We start from the raw sequence: 9,371 nt of genomic DNA, 5'->3' as shown, positions 1-9,371 counted from the left end.
GTTGCGATTGGAGAGTGAGATGACGTGAGGTAAAATTTTCCAACTCTAATGGAAGTAAAGCTTAAGTGCTTGTTTGGTTCAAGCTATGGAGTGGAAAGGAAATGGAATAAAAAGAGAAGGGGAATAGTAACAACAATTTTTACCTTCATATGGTGTTTGGTTCAAGTCATAGAATAGAAACTAGTAAGGATTTTGTTAATTGAAGGTACGATAAGGTAACAAACTAGAGAAATCCGTTATCATCAACTAATGGTAATGGATTGAGGAGTGGTTTGAATCTAACACTAAGAAACTGAATAGGTAAATTAATTTTGTTTCTACCACCCCAAAAATATTGAACCAAACATGCGCTAAACCTATATAATCTTTCTGTTTTGCATGAATAGATGCCTCAAAGAAGTATATGGTCGATCTGAAGTCTTGAACAAACTGAATCTTTATATTTTGAAGAGTTCTAGTCCCTAGCCAGCTTTTTTTTTGAGGGACCTTAAGGATACTATGCAAAAGGTTGATCTTGACGTACCACGATTAGTTTTTTGAATAGATCCATTGGTATCGGAATCGTTCTTATGCAACCAAAGCGAGAGGAAAGAAATTTTAGCCTTCCTAAGAGCCTGTTTTCTCCCATCTTATTTTCAGTTCAATTCAATTCAATTCAATTCAGCTCTGGACAACACTTTTACTCTCACATATCACTATTCATTTCAGATCAGTTCAATTCAGTTCAGTTCAACTGTTTTATGTCGAAAAGAACAGACCCTAAGACAGATCATGCAACACAGATAATTTTTTGTCCAATTATACCATGCTTCAAAAAGAATGTACTACTGCCGGTGTATGTGATCCACACGCCAGTTTGTACAAATACTTGTATCACATGTGCTAATAATAATACATTTTTGGGTTATGATATAGCCTCCCTTAGAAACCTAAGGTGATCCCAATAAAGATTTGCAATAATTCAATGTGAGAGCTTAAAAGTCAAAGTTTGAAACAGATAGATAATTTGACAAGCATGCAGCAGAGTTAAGATTGAGTCCTAGTCACTACCTCGTTAGCAGCCGAAAGAAACGCTCACAATAACAGCAGCTTCCCCTACAAGAATATCCAATTGAAGATGGAGTTAACAAAAAATGACAATCTTTGTTGTTAAATTAGGTGAAAGGGTAAAAAGAATAATCTAAGAGCTAAATGGCTTTATGGCATGCAATTATAGACAAAAGTTTCAAGATAAAAAAACTAATTTGAACAAGCATTGTTTACATAAAATGTAAACACGCCACTTTCTAAGATACTAATTTGATGCAATTGTGGACAAAAGCTTCACAAACAGTAATACCCAATACATGCAATTAGAATTCAAAGCTACACAAACATGACAACTTGTACAATCATCCTTGAATTTCTGAATCTCACGACAACCTTTTTTGTGTTAGTACATATTTAGACTATTTCAAGAATTGAAGGATCAAGAAGTAATAGGTTATATGTTATTGTACTAGTAAGTTTGCAACAAATTCGATCTTCAGTTGTTCAAGTTGTAATCATCTCTAAGAGAGTGTTTGATTTTGAGGAAAACTCTTTTAAGAAAAGTGGTTATCCCATTTCTCTTTATTATTTGGTTTGTAGAGTTTGGAAAATAGTTTTCTTAAGGATGAAAGACATTTTCATTCTATCAAGGATGTCTTGGCCTAGTGGTTAAGATTGAAGTGCTGTGAATGATAGGTCACATGTTCGAATCTCCCCTCCCCTTCTTTGTACTTTGTACCGCCTTCATGGCTCATATGGATAAAAAAAAAAAGACATTTTCATTCTTCCTACATATTACTTATCTTCCTCTTTCCCTCCTCCTATCCATCCTCTCCCTTCCGTTTCATTCTGTTTTTTCTCTTTAACTACTATTCAAGAAATAATCCATAGTTGTGTTATGTCCTCAAAAATATCTCCGTTCAATCAAAAGGGGCCTTAAGGTACTAAACTTGTTATTTCTTATTGTTGTACTTCTAACATTGCTCCTAGGAGATTCCATCATTAGAGTGTAAATCTAACGAGAGAACAAATACAATCTATGATATACTTCCTCCGTTTCTTTTTACTTAAAACGGTTTGACTTTTAAACTATTTATTACCAACTCTACTTTGTTTATCATTGGTGATTTATACCTAAGGAAAAACATATTCATGTGAGATCTTGTTATATTCATCTTAATGTATATTTTACGGATATTTTCATGCACTTCTCATAGTTTTTAATTATCGATATTTAAAGATATTAATGGTTAAAGTTATACATTAGCAAGCGTGAAAATCAAACAGTTGCAAGTAAAAAGAAATAACGGAAGTAAGTATTATTTCTCACAACAGTTACTATAATTTTCGAAGGTGAGGAATAGCCGAATAGTGTACCCTAGTATTCTAATTTGCTATGAGTTACCGCCGAATAGTGTACCCTAGTATTCCAATTTGCAATGAGTAACCCAAAGTATCAAACTATCTTCATATTTTTCACTCACCCTAAAAAACCTCTTATTTTTCCCTTTATAATTCCCCACTCAGAAATGAAATTTTTTGGTTACAGTTAGAAATTGGGAGTCTCTCAGTTTGCAAATCAGAGTAAAGCATAAAGAGAAGAGGACAAAAGAAAAGAATATCAGTTGTGAAGTGAATATCCTGCCTTTCCACAGTTTGCACGGTGAAAGACTGGATTTTTTTAAACCATAACAAGACCATTCATCAAGAATTGAATCCAGATGAGAAAAGAATGTTAATTTTACAATAAAAAAATTGTAAAGAATTACTGTCAACTTCATGAAAAGCTTCCTAGAAGTGAACGCAAGGGCTCACTTTTTACCTTGAAGTTCAGATTGCATTTCCATAACATATTCTGAAAAGACTAAAATCAATTTCTTTGGAATCAATAATAAAGCATGAAAAAAGGGAAGAAGGCTGATAGAATATACTGGAATTTTTTGTCAATGTCGGTACCATTGAACATTGTTATTGATCACTACTTATGAGCAAATTAATATATATTACTATAACTTATAAATGTAATTGATATATTTAAGAGTTGAATTAAATAAGACTATGCTTGCTTGTAAAACAATATATTGTTTGCAAAATGAATGGTCAAAGTTAACTAACTTTAAGCCTTTAACCCCAAAGTTCAAACATAATCTATAATTTTAAGAGAGGGGAGTTACATAGACATTTATTTTCATATTATAGCTTTACTCCTAAATTATCCATTTCACTTGTTTCGATTAATCCACACCTAATATATTATGACCTACTTAAATTTCAGTGGAGAGATGATATTGTAAAATTTATAAAAAAATCCACAAAGTCAATGATAGTATTTTAAGAAATTATCCCAAAAATAAGTTTTTGTTGTAATCTAGAAAGATTCAAACAAGACTGAGAGATTGTTATTGTTGTAGTTTTGTTGTATATATTTTCTTCTACAAAAGTGAAATATATATAGTGTTGAGTGAATAATTCACCCGAAGATACATCATTATCACTGTATGGCTGCACTGAAATATCTCATTCACCTTATAGTTTTGGACGGTACACACCGCATCCTTACATCTAGTCACTGTATACATATTATATTGTAACAGTTTTAAAAAAAAAAAAATCGCATCCTAATCAAGTCCCACATTTATTAATTTTGAGTCACATGGGAACGAAATTCACATAAATATTTATGAAGGGACAAGCATAACCTAGTTATTACGATCTCTCACGTTTCTCAACCCTCAAGAAAAGGAAGTTCGAATCGCTTGTGACAGAGTGAATAGTGACTAGTGAATACTAATACTATTTTTGTAGTAGCCACATGAGAAAGAGTACACGCACACCATAAACTTGTTAGGATCCTAACATAACATAGTTACCCCAAGAAATTATAACAATGCTACAGTCTGAGCCGACCAAAAACAGGTCGGATCCTGTATAGTCTTATTCTCCAAAATCCTACTCATAAACTTGACCATAGAAGCAATCCTCTCGTGCAAAAACTAAATCAGCTATAGCTGTCAGCCATGTACTTATGTAACCCCAAATAGGAGGAACTTGTGCAGATAAGTAATCAATACCACAACCTGTATTGGTCAGGGTGGTGTCCGACCGGTTCATGCAGGCCGGGTCACATATATATTATCCCCTTTCCTCACCTTCTACTATTAATTCATACTGAAATGTCTACATTAACCTTCTACCATACTTAATGCAACACCAATATTCAATTTTTGTGTGGTATACACATAATAAAGATTGGTTTTTAGGTAGTTTCCTTTTTAGTTTAGATTAATGATAGTGGTGTTGATTTCGGATTCACATTAGGTGAGAGATTAAGGTGTATTGTATTATTTGTATATAGCTCCGTTAATCGTCTATCTTTGTAGTCTATTCACCAAGATACAACTAGTTTACTTGGAAATGAGGCTAAGTATGAGTCTTATTGTATACTTTGATCTTAATTTTTAATGTAATCCAAGTCAATCTATTTCATCTAAAAGGATAATTCAGATAGTACGCGTGGTTTTATTTTCTTATTAAAAAATTGGTAGTCAAATAATAAGAATACTTTTCAAAGATTATCAAATAAGTAAATATTCTAATAGAGAGGTCCAACTTTTATCTAAAAAAAAATATTGAAAATTTTAGTGATCATGGTGGTGTTAAAGAAGAGAGAGAGAGGGGTCACTATGTCTCTTAAAGTAGAGGAGATGATAGCAGAGCATAACCCACATTAGGGGAACACCTCCTAAGTGAAGAAACATTAGTGGAAGTACCTCAATTAAGCTTTCCTTAAGATGAGGACTAATAATATTCTTAAGAAGGCCTTATAAAGAGAAAATGACTTTTGATTATATTTGAATATAACCTGTGGGTAGTTATACAAAAAAGATTGTGTTAGATTTATGATTTTGAAAATGTCTGGTGGTAAAAGGTGGATTCTTCTTGTTGGCTTTACTTTTCTCTTTTACATAGCATGGTGCTATACCCAGTTAAAAGGGGTCTTTATGCAAATTTGGGATATAAAGATCAATGATGGTGGACCTTCTTTTCCTGAATTTATGAAAAGGATTAAGCTGATTAAATTTAAAGATGTTTATTATAATGAGTTTAAATTGCTTTTTTGATATTATTTGAAACTTTTCCCAATCTACATAACTTATCAATTGAAATATTAATGTATTTTCATACTCAATATACCATTGCATTAACTAATGATAGTTGTGTTTTTTAATAATCGCTTCAATTGACACTATTCATATACTAATTTTGATCAGAAGTGTTTCACTATAAAACAAAACAAAACAAAAATCAAATATATTGTTGGGTGTATCTCCAAGCCCAATTAGAAAACATCTGACTTTCTATAATTTTTACCCTGAGTCCCTTAATAGACTTTTTTCATTTGCTTTTTGCATGAAATTTTGTATTCAAGCCACATCTTTGACTATTCATATCTTTACTCATGTGTAACAAAAATTATAAAAAGTTGGAAAGTTAATACTTTAGCATACAAATTTAAGTTTCAACATATCTAAATCTATACTAATATATTAGAATTTTTACCTTGAATAATGCAAAAGTGGGTTTTAATTCCCAAAATATGCCCAAAAAAAAAAAAATCCCTGCGTTCCGTCCACGTAGGACGGCACGCGAGAAAATGATTTTTTTTTGTTTTTGCCCACGAAAATCGCTACTCACACTAGCGGTTTATCTAAAAATAAACCGCTACTCTGAGTAGCGGTTTACCTGAGCAAAGCAAAATGTTGCAAGCACATATCAAACTCTGGAGTTGGGGATTTCTTCAGTAAACCGCTACTTGATTAATAAACCGCTACTTGAAGTAGCGGTTTACACAACACAGCTACTTCAAGTAGCGGTTTTACTTAAGTTGAAAAAAAAAATTCTCGCGTGCCATCCTACGTGGACCTTACGCAGGGAATTTTTTTTTTTTTTTTGGGCATATTTTGGGAATTAAAACCCACTTTTAAATTCTAATATATTAACAGGCGTTTCTAAACAAGAAACAATGCCACATGGTGTTTTCCATATGATCCATATACAATTAAAAAAAATGCATTGTATAAAATCCGACCTCGTAATCACAAGTATATATACTAAAGTCTTAACCACTAAATCGAGTGATACCTAATGTTATCATTTTTAACGTACAATATTAATAAATAAAATATATAATTACTCGGGGCATAGCTCGAACCTAAAAACTAGTTTTTTAAGTATACAGGTGAAATTCATGGTCAAATTCTACAAGATTCGACTCTAAAAAAAGCACATATTATATTTTTTGTTATATATTATAGATATTTTTTTGTCAAAGTTATATATTCGCAAACGTAATAGTCAAAACATTATAATCACAAAGAGCTGATAAAGTAGCTTTAGGATTGATAACTGAACTCGAATTTTGGGTTACTCAGCTTCGCTTGCTATACTTTATTTTGAGCTTAAGCTGAATCTTGAGATTTTTCAAGCCTGAAATTCTAAGTTCAACCAAGTCTAAACTCCAAGTTGTGTTCCTAACATTAATTATTCCTATGAAGTAACTACATACTACCTCTGTATTTTTTTAGTTGCACCATTTGCTTTTTCACATTTGCCGAGACGATTCTTTGAACGTTAATATCTCTTATTCGGTGTAAGTAAAAATTTAAAAAATTTGAATTTGGAATCCTCGTATTGAGATGAATCTATCAAGACCCCACTTGACTATATTTTTTCTTATATAATAATGTGAGATAGCTTAACAAAGTTGGGTGATGAATAGTGTCACAAAACCAAATGGTGCAACTAAAAAATTACGGAGGTAGTATATTGGCCTTGAATCTTGATTGAACAATCTTTAGCATATGATTCAAAAAAAACAAAATAGAAAACTGTTATTAACTGTTCCTCTAGGCTCTAACTGTGCAGTGTGTGTCATGAATCATGATGAGGCTCACTTAATGGCATCTTCAGGCTTCAGTAGGCACTAGGTCCTTATTGGGATTCCCATAAAGAGAGAATTTAAGAAAAGGTTAAAGCGATTGGAATTTTTCTTAAACAAGCTGTTTGCATCAAAAGTATAACTATTTTTCTTTACTCCAAAATAATACTTATGTTGTACGAACAAGAAAAAGAGAGAAATTTCCCAAATATCTTCCAGTTACCCCCAATTAATAAAAAGGAAAATAAAAAAATAAAGATAGTAGTACGATGCTACACTTACACATGTTTCTTAGCTGCATTTTCTTTTTCATTTAACTATTTTTGGTCAGCAGAAATGAATATTCGTAACAGTTTTGGACTAAAACTGATTATGTCATTTGATCTCATAATGAAGCTACCGACAATTAAAATTTAATAATGACATTGTATTGTACAAAGTGTATACAAAGGCACAAAGCAGTACATGTACGGCCTAAAGGAGTTCATGCTTGTAAATTGTAAGATTATAATGGAATGTTATTAAATTATTAAATTGAATATTTTCCTAACAGAATGGGATGTTTGTTGAGATTCCAATTTGGTACTTGTATAGTTGTATTTTCCATATTTTTTATTGTGTTTGGATCCTTTAGAGTTGTAAAATAACTGTATAAGGTAGAGTTTGAGCAATATCAATCATTGAATAAAAAAATCAATGGCTCATATATTTTCTTTCCGAAATTCTTCCTATTTTATCTCATAATATCCACCCCTAAATCTTTCCCTCCCACCAATATGAGCCTTTGATTTTAAAATGTATGACTCAAATACCCCTAAATCTTTTTTATTTGGATACCTCCTAGTTTCTATCTAGTTATCTTTCATTTTTTTAAAATTTTTTGGGTCCCCCACTAGAGACTCCATGGTAAGAAGGATTTTTGCAAACCGAAACCTCTCACAAGTTAACTCGATCTGGGTTTTCGAGTAGACACTTTGAGAGTGAGGGGACATTTTGAGAGTGAGGGGATGGTAAGGAGAACCCTTCTCTAAAATGCCCCTAGTGAGGATCGAATTCGAGCCTCCTTAAGGTAGAAAAGTTCTTTCCTTACCTCTACGCCAAACTTAACTTGATAGTTTATATCTAATTATCTACCCTTCTTTCTTTCTTTTTTTCATAACGATATCTATACTTCATACTACTATATATTTATAAGGTACTGTCTTTTATAGAACATGCAACATGAATCCGTCACCTTGATAATGTTAGTACATGATTTGGCAATTATATACTTATGTTTACTAAAAGGGAAATATAGTTTATCAATCTTTGAAATTATGACCCCTTAATTCATATATAGTGTTTTCACCATTAATCCTTTTGGTGATATTTGGACAACTACCTACATTACAAGACAATATTTGGAGAAAAAGTGAAATGGGCAAGTATATATTACCTCGAGTAAATTTCCCCAGCAATCCTAAGGGTCTTAAATCCTCTGAAGATGTAACTTAGGTGGTCCAAATAGAAGCAATATAAACCCCCAAAAGAGCAAAGAACGTAGAAGATAGTATTATGTTCCCAAAAATCTGCTAAAAAGTTTATCCTTTTAAGCATCAAATTCAAAGGTATTCAATAACAAACAACAATTTTTCAATAATGATAACAATCCCCAAACTCCCACCCATAATGATAAGCACACTTACATAATAAGGTAGGGATACTAAAGTAGCATACACATGGCCTATTTATTTTGTTTTTCACCTTAAACAAAAAGTTTCAGAAAAATAAGTTATGATAAAATCTGGTAATTAAAGGTTAGACAGATTCTAATAAATTCATTTCACAACTAAAAATAAATTTAGATGAGGATCTTTATATATAGACACATTCAAATAAGTTCATATAGATAGTTTTCAAGTGTAAAAAAGCACTACACGCAAAGGAAAAGAAAAAAGAAAAACTAGATATTAACCCCAAACTACTTCCTATATAGGGTAATTAATGTCCTATACCATAGAAAGCTTCATCAAAGCCAATTCTTTTTCTTTAAGTTCTTTCAACTCCTTATTAGGTCTACCTTAGTTTCATATATGCTCTTTTCTTCATTATTTTGACATAAATGTAAGCATTTTGACCATACTTATTAACAATGCGGGATCTTGTTAGCTTTGTTTTAATGAATTCTTAGAAAATAACATCCTTTTATGATTATACTAATACATAAATAAAGATGTTAATGGTTAACACTGAGCATGAAGGGTAGGAGAATGAGATTGAAAGAGATCACCATAGAAGTAATGACAAGGAGAGATCAAATGGAGGAGAAGTATGGGTGTGACTATGTGAGGGTTTTTCATCTAGGATTAATCGGCCTAACTAACCCTCGACATCAAATAAATTTTATTCAACCAAGCTTCAAACT

The sequence above is a fragment of the Beta vulgaris genome, chromosome 1 (genome assembly GCF_026745355.1).
Source record: "Beta vulgaris subsp. vulgaris cultivar EL10 chromosome 1, EL10.2, whole genome shotgun sequence".
Classification (NCBI taxonomy): domain Eukaryota; kingdom Viridiplantae; phylum Streptophyta; class Magnoliopsida; order Caryophyllales; family Amaranthaceae; genus Beta; species Beta vulgaris.
Note: the sequence above shows the minus strand (reverse complement) of the source record.